The sequence below is a fragment of the Hemiscyllium ocellatum genome, unplaced genomic scaffold, assembly GCF_020745735.1.
Source record: "Hemiscyllium ocellatum isolate sHemOce1 unplaced genomic scaffold, sHemOce1.pat.X.cur. scaffold_1068_pat_ctg1, whole genome shotgun sequence".
Taxonomy (NCBI): Eukaryota; Metazoa; Chordata; class Chondrichthyes; order Orectolobiformes; family Hemiscylliidae; genus Hemiscyllium; species Hemiscyllium ocellatum.
Genome location: NW_026867663.1, coordinates 89,502 through 107,501, shown reverse-complemented (window position 1 = coordinate 107,501; position 18,000 = coordinate 89,502). Strand labels below are relative to the sequence as shown.

The window sequence follows — 18,000 nt, the reverse complement described above, 5'->3', positions numbered from 1 at the left end:
GCTGACAGTGAGAGATCAGAATGGGGTGGTGCTGCCCTGGTGCCAGTGTCAAGGATGTCTCTCAGAGGGAGCAGAATATTCTCAAAGGGAAAATAACCAGTGGGAGGACATTGTACATTGGTACCAATGGCATAGGAAGGGGAAAGCATGGGGTCCTGAGGAGCAGGGAGATTTGCTAGTGCCACTCGGGAGGCATTAAACCAGTGAGGGAGTCGGGGTAATCCTAAAGAGATAGTGAGAAAAGAGGTGAGTCTGAGGCTGGTACTGTTCACCGATCAGACTGTCAAGGCAGGCAAGAGCAAGCTACAGAATGAGGTGGGACGGACCAGTTGCACTGCATTTATTTCAGTGCAAGAGACCTGACAGGTCAGGCAGGTGGGCTCAGGGTATGGTTTTGAACATGGTACTGGGATATTACAGCAATTACAGAGGCAGCACTCAGGGATGGATAGGACTAGCAGCTTAATGTTCCAGGGTATAGATGCTATAGCAAGGATAGAAAGGGACCAACAGCAGGGAGAGAGGTGTTTTTGATTAGGGATAACATTATGGCTGGGCTTCGGGAGGATATTCCTGGGAGTACCTCCAGGCAAGTTACTTGTGTGGTACTGAGAAATAAGAAAGGGATGACCATCTTACTGGGATTGTATTATAGACTCTCTCCCAATAGTCAGCGGGGAATTGAGACACAATTTTACCAGGAGACCTCAGTTATCTGTAAGAATATAGTTGCAATGATAAGGGGTTTTAACTTTACCAACATGGCCTCGGAGTGCTGTAGTGTTAAGGGCTTGGATGGAAATGTATTTGTTCAGTGTGTACGAGAACATTTCTGATTGAGTTTGTAGGATGTACCTACTAGAGAAGGAACAAAACCTGACCTGTTTCCTTTATTCATTCACAGGATGAGGCTATCACTGGCTCGGCCAGCATTTATTGCTGCGTTTACCCAGAGGGCAGTTAAGAATCAACCACGTTGCTATAGGTCTGGAGTCCCATGCAGACCAGACCAGGTAAGGATGGCATTTTCCTTCCCTAAAGGTCATGAGTGAACCACATGGGTTTTTTCAACAATTGACAATGGATTCCTTGTCGTCACTAGATTATTTTTTCCAGATATTTATTGAATTCACTTTCCAAAATCTGCCGTGATGGGATTCAAACCCAGGTCCCCAGAACGTTATCTGGGTCTCTGGATTAACTGTCTAGTGATAATTTCACTCCATCATCACTGCCTCTTAGGAAATGAGGCAGGGTGAGTGACTGAGGTATCAGTGGGGCAGCACATCAGCACCAAAGATCCCACAGTATTGTGGCTCAGTGGTTAGCGCTGCTTCCTCAGCAACAGAGACCTGGGTTTGATACCAGCCTCAGGCAACTGTCTGTGTTGGAGTTGGCACATTCTCCCCAGTGTTTGTGAGGGTTTCCTTCGGATATTCAAATTTACTCCTACAGTCCAAAGATGTGTAGGTTAGTTGGATGAACCATGTTAAATTTCCCATAGTGTCCAGATGCAGTATATGAGGTTTTGGGATGTGCAGGCAAATCTCTGCCTGATGTGAAAAGATCGTTTTGAGGTCCTGGACAGAGCTCAGTGACGTGTGGCTGAACGTTTTACATTTCCCGTGGCGGTAAGGGAAGGTCAAAGGTGTGGAGCATGTGTTGGTGGGAGGGTGTGGACCTAACAAGGGAGGTGCAGAGGGAATGGTCTCTGTGGAACGCAGATAGCGGTGGGGAGGGAAATATGTCTATGGTGGGGTCTGACTTTAGGTAGCAGAAATAAGAGGTTAATGCGCTGTATCTGGAGATTAGTGGGGTGGAAGATGAAGACCGCAGGGCTGTATTCTTTATTGTGGCTGGAGGGGTGGGGTAAAGGTGGAGGTGCGGGAAGTGGAGGGTATGTGTTGGAGGGCATTGTTGATCAAGTCGGAGGAAAGTTACGGTCCTTGAAGTAGGCCTTTCTGGGATGTCCTGGAATAGAATCCAAAGAGATTAAACGAATATATCACAGACAAAAGATTAACTGGACCAGAGAATAGGACCGCTTAAAGGTCAACAAGGCTGTCTATGGAATCACAGAGGGTGTGAAATATATGCAAATATTTCACGTCATTTTTACTGGAGAAGTATATGGAAGCTCGAGAGTTTGGAGAAATAAACAGTGATAACTTGAAAAGTGTCCATGTTACAGAGGAGGTGGGACTGGATGTCTTAAATCGCATCAAGGTGGATAAAGCCGTGGAACCTGATCAGGTGTATCCTGGAACTTTCTGGAAATCTAGGGAAGTGATTGTTGGGCCTCTCCTGTGATATTTGTATCGTTGATAGTGACAGGTGAGGTGCCATTATTTTAAAAAGGTGGTAAGGAGAGGCCATGGAACAAGAGAACAGTGAGCCTGAAGTCAGGCAGGCAAGTTGTTCGAATGGACAGGATATCCATCTATTTGGAAAGGTAAGGAATGATCAGGGAGAGTCACTGTGGCTTTGTACATGCACAATTGGGTTTCACTAACTTGAGTGAGTGTTTTGAAGTGACAAAGAAAATTGATTAAGCCAGGCGGTGAATGTTGTTTATATGGACATTCAACAAGGTTCCACAAAGCAGACTGGTTAGCAGGGTTAGATCACATGGAATGCAGGGAGAGCAAGCCATTACAAAACTACCTTGAATGTAGGAGACAGAGGATGATGATTGAGGGTTGCTTTGCGGACTGGAGGCCTGTGAGCAGCAGTGTGCTGCAGGGATGGATATTGGGCCCTTAAATAAATGACTTGGATGTGAATATATGAGATATGGTCAGTAGGTTTACAGAAGACACCAAAATTGGAGGTGTAGTGGACAGTGAAGAAGGTTAGTTCAGAATACAACAGGATCTTGATCAGATGGGCCATTGGAGCAAGGAATTGCAGACTGAGTTCAAATTAGATAAATGTGAGCTGTTATATTTTGGAAAGGCAAATCAGGGCAGGACTTATGCACTTAATGGTAAAGTCCTGGGGAACATTGCTGAACAATGGGACCTTGGAGTGCAGGTTCATAGTTCCCTGAAAGTAGAGTCACAGGTAGGCAGGGGAGTGAATGCAGCATTTGGTACGCTCCCCGTTATTGGTCTGTTGTGATGTCATATTGTGGCTGGACAGGGCACTGATGAAGGCCCTTCTGGAATTCTGTTTTCAGTTCCAATCTCCCTGTTCTTGGAATAATGTTGAGAAACTTGAAAGGGTTCAGAAAACATTTGCAAGGACTTTCCTGGGGTTGGACGATTTGAGCTATTGGGAAAGGCTGAATAGGCTGGGACTATTTTCCCTGGAGATTTGGAGGCTGAGAGGTGATCTTATAAAGTCATGAAGGGCATGGATAAGGTGAGCAGTCAGGGACTTTTTCCCAAGTTCGGTGGCTCCAGAACGAGAGGGTACAGGCTTAAGGTGAGAGGGAAAAGATTTAAAGGGGATTTAAGGGGCATCGTGTTCATGTTGAGGGCATTGCAAGTATGGAATGAGCTGCCAGAGGAAGGGGTGGAGGCTAGTACAATTGCAGCATTTAAAAGGCGTCTGACTGGGTACTTGAAGAGGGAGGTTTTAGAGGGATAAGGGTGAACCGCTGGCAAATGGGACTCCATTAACGCTCTCCGTTAATGGTCAATGCATTGAATACAGAAGCTGGGACGTCATATTGTGGCTGGACAGGACGTTGATTAAGCCACTTCTGGAATTCTGTTTTCAGTTTGAATTTCCCTGTTCTGGGAAGGATGTTGTGAAATTTGAAAAGGTTTGGACAAGATTTACAAAAACGTTACCAGGATTGGAGGATTTGGGCTACAGGGAGGGGCTGAATAGGCTGGGGCTATTTTCTCTGGAGAGTCAAAGACTGAGAGGTGACTTCATTGAGATTTATAAAATCACGAGGCGCGTGGATAAGGTGAGCAGCTGGCATCCTTTTTCCTCAGGTTAGGTGGGTCCAAAACTAGAGCACATGGGTTTAAGTTGAGAGGGCAAAGATTTAAAAGGGATCGAACTGGCAACATTTTCAAGCTGAGTGTGGTGTGTGTATGGGAGGGGCTACCAGATGAAGTAGTGGAGGCTGATAAAATCACAACATTTAAAAGGCTTCCAATTGGGTACATGAATAGGAAGGGTTTTGATGGATACAGGCCAATAGATGGTAAATGGGAATTCATTAGTTTAGGATTCCTTGTTGGCACAGACGAATTGGACCGGAGGTCTGTTTCTTTGATCTTAATAAATTAAGATGCATTCCTCTCTTTTGTGCAGAGCTAGCTGAAGCACAGATAATTATCCTTGGAGCTGAGAAGGTGAAGCAGTGATTTTGACCTGGTGCCGATTTTGTTCCAAGGTCTTGAATTTGCAAAGAGAGAGAGGAATTGTTAACCCTGTCACAATTTTTAGTAACTACGTTCAAGTAATTGGCAAATAATACAAGGTGAAAATGTGAACACTATTTTACTCAGTAAGTTCTGAGCATCTGGAACAGTCTGAACGACACAGATTCAGCAGGTATTTTGAAACAGACTTGGAATTTTACTTTTTAAGGAAAGATTTGGGGGTAGTTGGGACAGATGTGCACCATCTACAGAGGGAGAGAGGACAGCTCCAATGGGCTGAATAGCCCCCAGCACCTGTGCTCTGTGATACTGCCCCATTCACTGTGAATGATGAAGCTCATCCCAAGGCAGAGAGAGGGAGGAGCTCACCTCTCAATCGGCGCCGGCTTGATTAACGGCAGCTCCAGACCAATAGGAGGAGAGTCTGTGTGGTCCTGCAGCCAATGGGAGTGAATGAGGGGTGTGGCCAGCAAGACGACACCTGTCCATGAGCTGTGCAGGTGCAGTGTCACTGGGTGGGGGTGGGAGAGACAGCAGAGACTGGGACAGAGGCTGTTGGACCTGAATTACAAACTCCCGGTAAATTAAAACCAAAAGAACTGCAGATGCTGTAAATCAGAAACAACAACCAGGAGGGTCTGGAGAAGCTCAGCAGGTCTGGCAGCATCTGTGACGAGAAATCAGAGTTAACGTTTCAGATCCGGTGTCCCTTCCACAGAACAGATGTTACTGAGAAAAAAAAGTCCGTTTGTGTGCAGAAGATCGTGTGGGGGGATGGGGGCAAGATAAAAGGAGTAAAGGTGGGGATAGAGTGAGAAGAGCGGTTGGATAAAGGAGTGGATAACGATCTGACTGGGGGAGGGTGACTAGCTGTTAATGGAGACTATTAGTGGCTAACCATAGGTAGTGTGTAATGACAGGCTGTGACATGAGGTGGCTACGACATGAGGTTGTTAACCTGTGGTTAGCCACTAACTGTCTCCATTGTAAGCTGTTGCCCACCTATATCACTGCACGATTGGAGCTGCTGAGGACACAAACCTTTGGAATATCCTCCCTCACCCCCTCTGTCCGCCTTAAAGATGTATCTAAAAATCGTTCTCTTTAATCAACGTTTCCATCATCCGTGAAGCATTTTAGGAGATTTGTCAATGTGAAAGGCTCCATACAATGCAGGTAGTTGTTGTTATTGTCTGACATCAGGAGAAACAGGGATGAGCCCTCTCTCTCTCTTATACCTGATGAACAGCAGCAAAAGCAGGAAGCACTGAGCATGCTCCAGCCCACAATGGGCCTCGGATTATTGATGTCAGCGCAGGACCAATAAGAGTGGGGGGACGGGGCTGGAGGACCAGGATGTGCCAGTTGGTCCTTCAACCAATCGGAGTGAATGAGGGGCGGGACAATACTCAACCACGTGATAAACTTCACTGACAGCACAGTGTTGTTGTGGCCAAGGCATTGGAGATGTGTGAAGGTGCAGGGCAGGGGAAAGGAAAGACATAGACCAGAAAGAGAAGGAAATTTTCATGGTATGGCATGAGAGGTTTTACAGAACTTAGTGCACATTGTGAATCACAAATTTGAAAATCCCAAATTCTGCCCCATTTTCCCTCCTTATAATGCATTTTGCACTCCCTGAAATAGCAACTGTGTTTCTCCCTCCACAGATCCCAGTGATCAGTGCCAAAGCCCCATTGCCTGTGGAGAGGGTGATGTTTGATTTCCCTGTCCAGCTGCAGTTCATGTGGTGAAGGTGCTCCCACAATGTGGTTGGGTAAGTGCTGTTATAGATTATTCACTCAGCAATATTGAAGAGTTGACAATGTATGTGCAAATCAGCAACAGTTTGTTTTTTTTAATCATGTTTATAATTTCACAGAAATACTATTGAAAAATTCTGGCATAAGGCCACAGATTGAGATACTAGGTCAAGTGATAAAAAGCATTGTCAAATGAGCAGGTTTTCGAGAACACCTTAAAAGAGGAAAGCAGGTCTGAGAGGGTTCAGGTGGGAATTCCAGACAGTGTTGCCTTGGCAACAGTAGAAACAGCCAGACAGGTGAAGCAATGAATAAACACAAATGAGTTGTCAAGGTCTTGCAGGGTGTGTGGTGCAGGGAGACAGGGATGTTCACAGGGTGAGAATTTTAAATTGTTGCCTGTAAATAGGAGCCTTTCGATGGATCAACTAGTTTTGGTACAAGTGAGCACTTGGGCAGGAGGGTTTAAGATACTCTTGAGATTACATGTAAGTTGAATGTGGGAGGCTGGCCAAGAGTGTTTGGATAATTAAGTCTGGAGATAAATACTCGTCCATCCCTGCATTCAGTAAATGAGCTGAGACTAGGGTGGAGTTGGGTGATGTCACCAATGAAGAAAGTGTGTTTTTGGAGTTGGGCTCTTCCTCCACATCACCCCCACCTCCCTCCCCTCACCAAATCACAGGTATTGTTCCTTGTTCTGTCTGTCTTTTCTGGTTATGTCCTTCTCTCCCATTCTGCTACGAAGTAATATTTTGACCTCACCGTTGTTGGAAAAACCTACTCCATCCCCACTCTCCCATTCCTTTCTAAATTCCTTGTATGTGGTGTCCCTCAAGGATCGATTCTTGGTCCCTCCTGTTTCTCACCCACATACTGTCAGGAGGTGACATCGTCCAAAAGCACCGTCTGAGGGTTCACATGTACACTGACAATGCCTAGCTCTCCCTCCCCATCATCCCTCTCCATTACTCAGTTATCAAACTGCTCATCACACTCCCACTACGCGATTGGCTGCAATTTCCTGCAACGGAACATTGAAATGGTTAAACCCATTGCCTTCAGTTGCTATTACAAATTCCTTTCCCTTACTGCTGAGCCCCTCCCTCTCCCTGGGAACTGTCTGAGGCAGAACTACACTCTTCACAATATTGCTCTCATATCTGTAACCCCAAGGTGACCTTCTGATCAGGTATCTACACAATCACAAACACCAGGAATTCCAATCTCTAAAACGTTGCTTCCCCCCCCCCCTTCACCCCAGCTCCATTGCTACTGAAACCCCTGACCCGTGTTGATGTTGCCTTAAACTTGACGAATCTAAAACAGAACCCTTGATTCCGTGACTATCCGAGTATCTGATTCCAGATCCCTCATGATGGGAAACATCCTCTCAGTATTTACCCTGTCAAACTCCTTAAGAATCCTGCATGTTACAATGAGATCACCTCTCATTCTTCCCAAATCCAGTGAGTAGAGTCCCAACATTTTCAGCCTTTTCTTAAAAGATAATCCCTACAAGCCAGGGATCATCCCAGTTAATCTTTTCTGAAATGCCTCGGATGAAATTATGTATTCCCTTAAATAAAGGGACCAAAACTTCTGTCATTACTCCAGATGTGGTCTCACTCGCACTTTGTAAAGTTACTCTCAGGTATATACTCCAAACACTTACACTGAAAACTCCTTGTAATAAGAAACAGCGTTCCATTCCCCATCCTGATTCCCTGTTGTAACTGTGTTTCCTACGCAATTACCCCTGGTCCCTTTGTGGTGCAGCTTTCGACAGTTTCCACCATTTACATAGCACTCTGTTCTTTTATTATCTCCTCCAAAATGAGCAACTTCACAATTTCCCAAATTATGCTCCATTTGCTAACTTGTTGCCCACTTCTCCAATGAATCCCTCTCTGTAAACTGTTTATAATCCTTTTGGAACTTTACCGTTCTGCCTTTTCTCAGAGATTTCCCCGCTCATTCTTCTAAACATTTCCTGGAAGCACTGGGCAGTGGGAAGCAGTTGTTACCTTTTCAGAGAGACTCTTTGGAATGACTGGGAGGAGCTTGCTGCTCATGGGTCAGAATGGAGACAACTTGCCCATCGAGCTGCATGAGCCTTTCACCCCCCCTGTCTAATTGATGAGGCACAGCGGCAGCACGGAAGGAAAGAAAAGGAAGCACACATCCTGCTCTCCACATCGCACTGACTCTTGAAACATTGTGTCCCATGTGTCAAAGATCTGCCCTGTTCAGTCACATGAAGACCCAGTGTGGAAACTCACAGAAACCCATACAGATTTCCCCCTGAACTAACTGCTGACCCCCACAAGGGGTAATGTGTCCAGTCATCCTGGGCCAGGAGGAGGGGGTGGTGAGAGTTTCTTAAATGAACTGACCGTGACAGTTTTATAAACGTGTATTACAGGTGGACATTCAGATGGTAATCTCAGTAATTGTAACGCCAAACTGTGACAAAATTACTCAATTCATCAGGAGCTGGATATTCACGTTGTGTGTGAGTATTGTTTTCCAGCTCATTCCCATTTGCTGCATAAATGTCCTCTTTTGAATCACCCCACACTCTCAGTAGATCTCCCCAAAGTCTTCAATATGTGTCCTGTAATCCTTTTCTGATGAACTCATGAGTGTAAGGTGGATTATTCTAAATCTGTAAACCCCTCTGTCACAGGGCACCCGCAATTTCCTCTGCTACAAGGAGAACAATCTGTTTCCCCAAACCCCTGATTCCCCAATGTCTGTTTGCTCCCTATAAGGCACACATCAGGATTGTGTTGGAACATTCTCCACTTGCCTGCATCAGTGCAGACACCAACAATATTAAAGTGAACATCCTCCAGGACAAAGCACTGTGCCTGAGTGGTGTCCCATCCACCACCTTCAGCGTTCCCTCTCCCCATCCCCAGGGTACAGTGGCATCACTGTGTAAAAGGTAGTCAGCATTGTCTGACCAGACCATAGGGCTGCTGTCTCATTAGGGAGAAATGTCTGGTGGTGGGTTTAACCTGAAGGTTACCACAGCCCAGGCAAGGGGAGAGGTTGAGAACAAGTGTCCATCTATTGTAGATGGATATTCTTGATATGTATTAACAACACCCATGTCTCTGCAACTAAAATCCCCCATTCCTTGTACCATCCTGGTAAATCTCCTGTGCCCCCTCTCAGGGACCCTGCCATCCTTCCCAATGTGTGGGTGATCTCTGGTTTGCACAGACCCAGCTGCTCTGTGTTCCTGTGGGTGATGTCATCATAGAGCAACAGTTGCATTGAACCTCACTGTCTGTAAGGGTGGGAGACACAGAAATCCCGGTAGCATTTGAGATGTATTTAGTGTGCACTTGCAATGCCATGATAGATGAGACTTTTCCACAATTATTGGAAAATAGATGAGGACAGTTAGGTGGTAGTTTTCTTTGTCACAGACCCGATGTACTACCAGAGCCTTTTTCTGTTCTGTAGACCGCTAAGATGTTTATTATAGGAATATGACAAGCTCCATTGGACTTCAGGTCAGAAAGGGTGATACTAGAGTAGATGACAGATGATTGGCCGATGTTTTGGGAGGAAAAGGAGATTGAGAGGTTTAAGGAAGAATTCAGAAGCTCAGCACAGAATCGGAAAGGGCCGTCATCAAGTGAGAAATAAACATTGGGAATCCTGAAGGCTGGAAATAAAAAAGGCACATATAGCAGAGCTTTGAGAGACTGGAGGGGATTAGAGATAGGGAGAGTAATGAAGCTGGAGGAGATGAAAGTTGGAGAGGATTCTGAGGATTGAGGATGTTACAGAGATAGAGATATTTCTGATAGACTTTTTTGAGTTTTGAGGCTGGAGAGGAATTATCGAGATAAGGAAGAGTTGTAAGACTGGATGAGGTGGCATTGACGGAGAGTTCCGAGCATAGAGGAATTTACAGAGATAACGAGCGATAGAGCCAGAACGTTATACAGCACTGACACACACCCTGTGTTCCAACCAGTCCGTGTCAACCATAAATTCGAACTGAACTAATCGCATCTACCTCCACTTAGTCCAAATCCATCCAAGCATTCCCTATCGATATACAGGTCCAAATGCTTTTTCCTCTTAGAATCCCATTCCCCTACCGTTTTACTCTACATTTACCCCTTACTAATTCACTAAACCCAATCATCCCTGAACACTATGGGCAATTGAGGACTGCCAGTTCACCTACCCTGTACATCTGTGGCTTGTGGGAAGAAACGGGAGCACCTGGAGGAACTCACGCTGACACGGGGAAGCATATCCAAACTCCGCATGGACAGCCACCCAATGCAGGAATTGAACCTGTGTCCCTGGCAGCAGTGCTAACCATTGAGCCACTGTGCCACCCTTAAATTGTAATTGTATTCACAGCTACCACGTCCTCTGCTAGTTTATTCCACATGTGAATCACTCTCTGTACAAAAACAAAAAGTAAAATCCGGAACGTCTTTTTAGGGTCTTCCTTTTCTCACCCACTCTTGAATCGCGCCCCCTCCTGGAAAGGGCACCTGCTGTTCACATTACCTATACTCTTCAGGATTTTATAAACCTCCAATAAGGTCACCCCTCAGCCTCCTACACCCCAGTGAAAGAGGTCCCAGCCTACCTAGCCTCTCCTTATAACCGAAAGCATCCATTCCCATCAACATCCTGGTAAATCTCTTCTGAACCCGCTCCGACTTAATAACATCTGTCCTATAACAGCACAACCTGAACTGAGCACAGTATTCCAGAAGAGGCCTCACCAACATCCTGTACAACCTCAATGTAATGTCCCAACTCCTATACTCAAAGGTGTGAGCAATGAAGGCAAGTGTGCTATACATCTTCTGAACAACCCTGTCTACATGTGACATAAACTGCAAAGATCTGAACCCCGAGGTCTCTTTGTTCTATATCACTATGCAAGGCCCGATCAGTGTAAGTCCTGCCCTTTTATCAAGATGAAATATTTGGCATTTATTCCAATCCAGAACATCCTTCTAGTATAAAGGCAATAGAAGTATACTTAAGAGGAAAATCAGTAAGGCAAAAAGGGGACAGGACACAGCTTTGGCGAATAGGGTAAGGACAATCCAAAGGGTTTTTATAAATACATTAAGAGCAAATGGGTTACTAGAGACAGAATAGGGCTCCTCAAGGATCAGCAAGGCAGCCTGTGTGTGGATCTGCAGGCGATGGGGTGGGGAGGGGATACTAAACAAGTATTTTGCATCAGCATTTACTGTGGAGAAGGATATGGAAGATATAGAATGTTGGAAATCGATGGTGACACCTTGAAAAATGTCCATATTACAGCGAAGGTGGTACTGGATGTCTTGGAACGCAGAAAGGTGGATAAATGCCCAGGATTTCATCAGGTGTGTCCTAAAATTCTGTAGGAAGCTAGGGAAGTGATTGCTGGGCCCCTTGCTGAGATTTTTGTATCAGCGATAGTCACAGCTGAGGTGCCAGAAGACTGGGGGTTGGTTAATATGATGATACTGTTTAATGAAGGCGGTTTGGACAAGCCCGGGAACTACAGACCTGTGAGCCTGATGTTGGTGCCAGACAAGTTGTTGGAGGGAACCCTGAGGGACTGGATTTGCATGTATTTGGAAAAGCAAGGACTGATTAGGGATAGTCAGCATGGCTTTGTGTGCGGGAAATCATGTCACTTACTTGACTGAGCTGTTTTATGAAGAAGTAAGAAAGTGGATTTTTGAGGGCAGAGCGGTAGATGGGATCTATATGGACTTCAGTAAGGCGTTCGACAAGGTTCGCCATGGAAGACTAGTTAGCAAGATGAGATCTCACCATACCAGGAGAACTAGCCATTTGGAATATAGAACTGCCTCAAAGGTAGAAGACAGAGGGTGGTGGTAGAAGGTTGTTTTTCGGACTGGAGGACTGTGACCACTGGAGTGCCACAAGGGTCGGTGCTGGGTCCACTACTTCTCATCATTTACATAAATGATTTGGATGTGAACATAGGAGGTATTGTTAGTAAGTTTCCAGGTGACACCAAAATTGGAGGTGTAGTGGGCAGTGAAGAAGGGTAACTCAGGTTTCAATGGGATCTTGATCAGATGGGGAAATGGGCTGAGGAGTGGCAGATGGAGTTTAATTTAGATAAATGTGAGGTGCTGCTTTTTGGAAAAGCAAAGCCTAGCAGGACTGATAGACTTAATGGTCAGGTCCGAGGGAGTGTTACTGAGCAAAGTTTCCTTACAGTGCAGGTTCATAATTCCTTGAAAGTAGAGTCGCAGGTGGATAGGATAGTGAAGGTGATTGGTATGATTTACATTATTGGTCAGAGCAGTGAGTACAGGAGTTGGGCAGTCATGTTGTGGCTGTACAGGACATTGGTTTGGCCACTCTTACAATATTGAGTGCAATTCTGTTCTCCACCTATCAGAAGGATGTTGTGGAACTTGAAAGGTTCAGAAAAGATTGGTGGCAGAATATTCTTTAAAGGGTAGAATAACCAGTGGGAGGTCATTGGACATTGGTACCAATGACACAGGAAGAGAAAAAGATAGGTCCTGATGAGAGAATATAGCAAATTAGCCTGGAATATAAAAAAGTAGATACTCGGTCGTAATATCTGAATTACTCCCAATGCTACATGCTAGTGAGAGTAGGAATAGCAGGATGGAGGAGATGAATGATTGGCTAAAGATCTGGTGTAGGGCAGAAGGATTCACATCTTTTGGTCATTGAATTCTCCTCTGGAGTAGAAGTGACTTGAATAAGAAGGATGGATTGTCCCTGAATTGGAAGGTGACTAATATCCAGGCAGGGAGATTTGCTAGTACTACTCGGGAGGCATTCAACCAGTGAGGGAGTGGGGGTAAACCTAAAGAGATAGTGAGAAAGGAGGTAAGTCTGAGGCTGGTACAGTTCAGAAATCAAACAGTCAAGGCAGAACGCGGTAGAACCGAGCAGTTACACTGCATTTACTTCAATGCAAGAGGCCTGACAGGGAAGGCAGATGAGCTCAGGTTATGGTTTGAACATGGGACTGGGATATCATCGGTATTATAGAAATATGACTCAGGGATGGATGTGACTGGCAGCTGTATGTTCCAGGGTATAGATGCTATAGGAAGGATAGAAAGGGGGACAAGAGAGGAGGACGAGTGGTGTTTTTGGTTAGGGATAGCATTAGAGTTGTGCTTGGGGACGATATTCATGGGAGTAAGTTCAGTGAAATTATTTGGACGGAACTGGGAAATAAGAAAGGATTGATCACCTTATTGTTAATATCTGCGTGTGTTTCATCTGATTGCTCTGGTTTCCTCCCACTATGTAAAGATGTGCAGGTTAGGTGGATTATCCAGGCTGAATTACCCACAGTGTTCAGGGATGTGCAGGTTAGGTGGATTATCCAGGCTGAATTACCCACAGTGTTCAGGGATGTGCAGGTTGGGTGGATTATCCAGGCTGAATTACCCACAGTGTTCAGGGATGTGCAGGTTAGGTGGATTATCCAGGCTGAATTACCCACAGTGTTCAGGGATGTGCAGGTTAGGTGGATTATCCAGGCTGAATTACCCACAGTGTTCAGGGATGTGCAGGTTGGGTGGATTATCCAGGCTGAATTACCCACAGTGTTCAGGGATGTGCAGGTTGGGTGGATTATCCATGGGAAAGGCAGCATTACATGGGTAGGGTGGGAGTCTCTGAGGGTCAGTGCGGATGTGATGGGCTGAATGACCTGCTTCCCCACTGTCTGGATTCTCTGATAATTATAATAGTTTTAAAATAGTTCCAAAAAAGAATAGACCAGATCTAAAAGTTGCTGTTCTAAATTGGATAAAGGTGCATTGTGATTGAACAAGATAAAATCTTTCAATACTTCTTTGCTATTCCCAGGTAAAGGGACGGCTGAAAAGTGGGAACGTAACATAAGGAATAGGAGCAGGAGGAGGCCATCTGGCCCCTCCAGCCTGCTCTGCCATTCAATAAGATCAGGGCTGATCTCAGCTCCACTTTACTGCTCTCTCCCATAACCTTTAATTCCTTTCCTGTTCGTAAATCTACATTTTGACCTAAAGACATTCAAGATGAAAGTCTCAACTGTTTCAATCAGCTGGGAATTCCACAGATTCACAACCCTTTAGCTGAAGAAGTTTCTCCTGAACTCAGTCCTAAATCTGATACCCCCTTATTTTGTCGCTATGCACCATAGTTTGTCCAGTCCACAGTGGAAATGACCTCCCTGCTTCTATCTTATCTACTCCTTTCATAATTTTATATTTTTCCTATACAATCTCCCATTATTCTAAATTCCAATGAGGATCATGCCAGTTTTGTCAATCTCTGCTCAGAAGGCAACCCTTTCAACTCCAGACTCAAACTAGTGACCCTGCTCTGCACCCCTCCAGCGCCATTACATCCTTCCTGAAGTAGGGGACGAAAACCTGTACACAGTACTCCAGGTGTGGCCTCCCCAGCCCCCTGTACAGCTGCAGCATAACCATCCCTCTAGCAATGAAGGACAATATTCCCTTCACTGCCTTAATTACCTGCTGTACCTGCAAACCAGCTTCCTGTGATTCATGCACAAGGACACCCAGCTCCCTCTGTACAGCAGCCTGCTGCATGTTTTCACCATTTCATCATCCAGTTTGTTGTTAGTCTGACCAAAATGGATGACCTCACATATCCCAACATTGTCCTCCATCTGCCAGACCCTTAACCACTCAATTAACCTCTCTGTATCCCTGTGCAGACTGACAGTGGCCTCTGCACACATTGCTCTACCACTCATCTTAGTGTCGTCCACTTTTCATGAATCCATGCTGTGTCTGCTCGATGAGACAATTTCTATCCACATAGCTCACTATTTCTTTCTTGAGAGATCAGACATTTCCCCCACTACGGAAGTTATGCTGACACGTCCATTTTAAAATATTGGCATCACATTTGCAGCTTTCCAATCTGTTAGAACCGTCCCAGAGTCAGCAAATTTTAGTGAATTATCACGAGTGTATTTGCTATTTACCCACTGCCATTCCTTACAGTCCCCGGGGATGCATTCCATCACGGCCAGGAGACCCATCTACCTTTCGGCTGGTATCTTTCCCAGCACTGCCTCTTTACTGAGAATGATTGATTGTTTCTCTGTCTTCATCTGCCATTGCCCCCATAGGCCTGCGACAATGAGTATATAGACAGTATGTTCCTGTTAAGGCCGAGGCTAGGAGGTGTGAGGAATGCTGCTGTCAAGAGGAATTGTGGCTCTGGTCAAGAAAATGAAGGAGGGTTATGGCAAGTCCAGACAGCTGGGTTTGTGTGAATACCTAGAGGTATATAGGGGCAGTAGGAGTATACTCGAGGGAAACTAAGAGGGCAAAAAGGGGACGAGAGTGCTTTGTGAAATGGGTTTGGGGAAAATCCAAAGAGATTCTAGAAATACACTAAGGACAAAAGAGTAACCAGGCAGAGAATAGGGACCCTCAAAGATCAACAAAATTGTCTATGGATCTGCAGGAGGCAGGAGAGATACTATCTGCGTATTTCATGTCCGCTTTTACTGAAGGAGGATATGGAAGTGAGAGAGTTTGGAGAAATAAATAGGGATAACTTGACAAGTGTCCATATAAGTTATGAGGCACTGGAACTTGTATAATGCATCAAGATTGATAAATCCCTGATACATGATCAGGTGAATCCCAGAACTTTGTGGGAAGCTAGGGAAGTGATAGTTGGGTCCCTCGCTGAGATATTTGTATCACCGAGGTGCTGGAAGACTGGCGCCATTATTTGAGAAAGGTGATGAGGAAAAGTCAGGGAACAATACACTGGTGAGCCTGGAGTCAGGTAAGTTGTTGGAAGGGCTTCTCAGGGATAGGATTTAGATGTAATTGGAAAGGTAAGAAATGATTAGGGACAGTCAGCATGGCTTTGTGTATGGAAATCACTAACTTGGACTTCAGAAAGACATTCAAGGTGGAAGAACTAGCTATTTGGATATAAAATTGGCTGTAAGGTTGGAGACAGAGGGTAGTGGTGAAGGGTTGCCTTTCGGACTGGAAGCCTGTGATGAGCAATATGGTGTAAGGATCGGTGCAGGGTTCACTGCTTTTCATCATTTATATCAATGATTCCTATGGTTCGTGACTTTACATAGACACCAAATTGGATCTGGAGGAAGTGGATCGGGAAGAAGGTTACCTCAGAGTACAATGGGACTTCAATCAAATGGGCTGGGGAGTGGCAGGTGGAGTGAATTCAGATAAATGTGAGGTGCTGCATTTTGAAAAAACAAATCAGGGCAGGACTTATACATTTAATGGGAAGGTCCTGGGGAGTGTTGTTGAACAAAGAGACCTTGTCGTGCAGGTTGATAGTTCTTTGAAAGTGGAATCATGGATAGGCAGGGTAGTGAAGGAGTACTTGGTCAGTGCATTGAGTATTGGAGTTGGGACATTGTTTTGCAGCTCTACAGGACATTGATTCAGCCACATCTGGAATTCTGCTTTCAGTCCTGGTCTCCCTGCTGTAGGAGTGATATTACAGAACATGAAAGGATTCTGAAAAGATGTGCAAAAGTGTTGCCAGGGTTGAGGATTTGAGCTATAGGGAGAGGCTGAATAGGCTGGGGCTGTTTTCCCTGCATCATTGGATGCTGAGAGATGACCTTCGAGGTACATAAAATCGTGAAGGACATGGATAGGGTGAACAACCAGGGTCTTTTCCCAAGGTTAAGTGAGTACAAAACTAGAGGGCACAAGCCTAAGGTGTGAGGCAAGAGATTTTAAAGGGATCTTAGGGGCAATGTTTTCAAGCTGAATATGGAATGAGCTGCCAGAGGAAGTGTGGAGGCTGGTACAATTACAACATTTGAAAGGCATCTGACTGGGTACGTGATTAAGAAAAGTTTAGAAGGATATGGGCAAAGTGCTGGCAAATGGGACAAGATTAATTTGGGATAAATGGGTGGCATGGATGAGTTGGATTGAATGGTCTGTTTCTGTGCTGTACATCTCGGAATTTAACTATTTGAGGATAAATTTGGAGTGCTACGGGTAAATGGGAGGGGAGGAAGGGCAGATTGGCAGCATGTCCAGAGGGAGAGAGTATAGCCGTAATGGGCTGAATAGCCCCCAACCCCTGTGCTCTGTGATACTGCCCCATTCACTGTGAATGATGAAGCTCATCCCAGGGCAGAGCCACAGACATATACAGCACGGAAACAGACCCTTCAGTCGAACTCGTCCGTGCCGACCAGATATCCTATCCTAATCTAGTACGATATAGCAGCAGTTGGCTCATATGCCTCTACACCCTTCCTATTCATACACATCCAGATGCCTTTCAAATGGTGTAACTGTACTAGATGCCACCACTTCCCCTGACAGTAGCTTCCATACACGCACCATCTCTACATGAAAAAAGTAGTCTCTTGGGTCCCTTTTATATCTTTCCCCTCTCACCTTAAACCTATGCTCTCTAGTTCTGGACTCCCCCACCCCAGGGAAAAGACCTTGTCTATTTATCTCATCAATGCCTCCCATGATTTTATAAACCTCTCTATGAGGTTACCCCTCAGCCTCCCACACTCCTGGGAGGATCCCACCACTCATGTCACAATGGGGCCTGGCTGATTGACGGCAGCTTCAGAACAATAGGAGACTAGATGTAATCCTCCAGCCAATGGGAGTGAATGAGGGGTGTTGCCAACAGGCCAGCATGTGACCATGAGCTGTGCACATGCAGTGTCACTGGGCAGGGGTTGGGAAGAGACCCAGTGAGTGTGAAGGGAGTGGGAGAGAAATGGAGTTAGTGTGGACTGGGAGGGTTTATCAACTCATGATGTAGGCTGCTAGACCTGAATTAGAAACTCCCAGTAAATGAAAACCAAAAGAACTGTGGATGCTTAA

The 18,000-nt window shown here is 45.4% G+C and overlaps 1 long non-coding RNA gene across 3 annotated transcripts in view; it reads left to right on the top strand.

Moving 5' to 3' along the window:
* The window catches only part of LOC132809330 (uncharacterized), a 53,497-nt gene that overhangs the window by 17,261 nt on the left and 18,236 nt on the right, over nucleotides 1-18,000 (top strand). For 2 of the 3 annotated variants that reach the window (XR_009642257.1, XR_009642259.1), the window contains exons 4-5: nucleotides 905-1,013; nucleotides 6,014-6,120. This is a non-coding gene — a long non-coding RNA (uncharacterized LOC132809330). Of the gene's footprint in view, nucleotides 1-904; nucleotides 1,014-6,013; nucleotides 6,121-8,531; nucleotides 8,609-18,000 lie in introns of those variants that run through there. The other variant, XR_009642258.1, reaches the window with a different exon arrangement.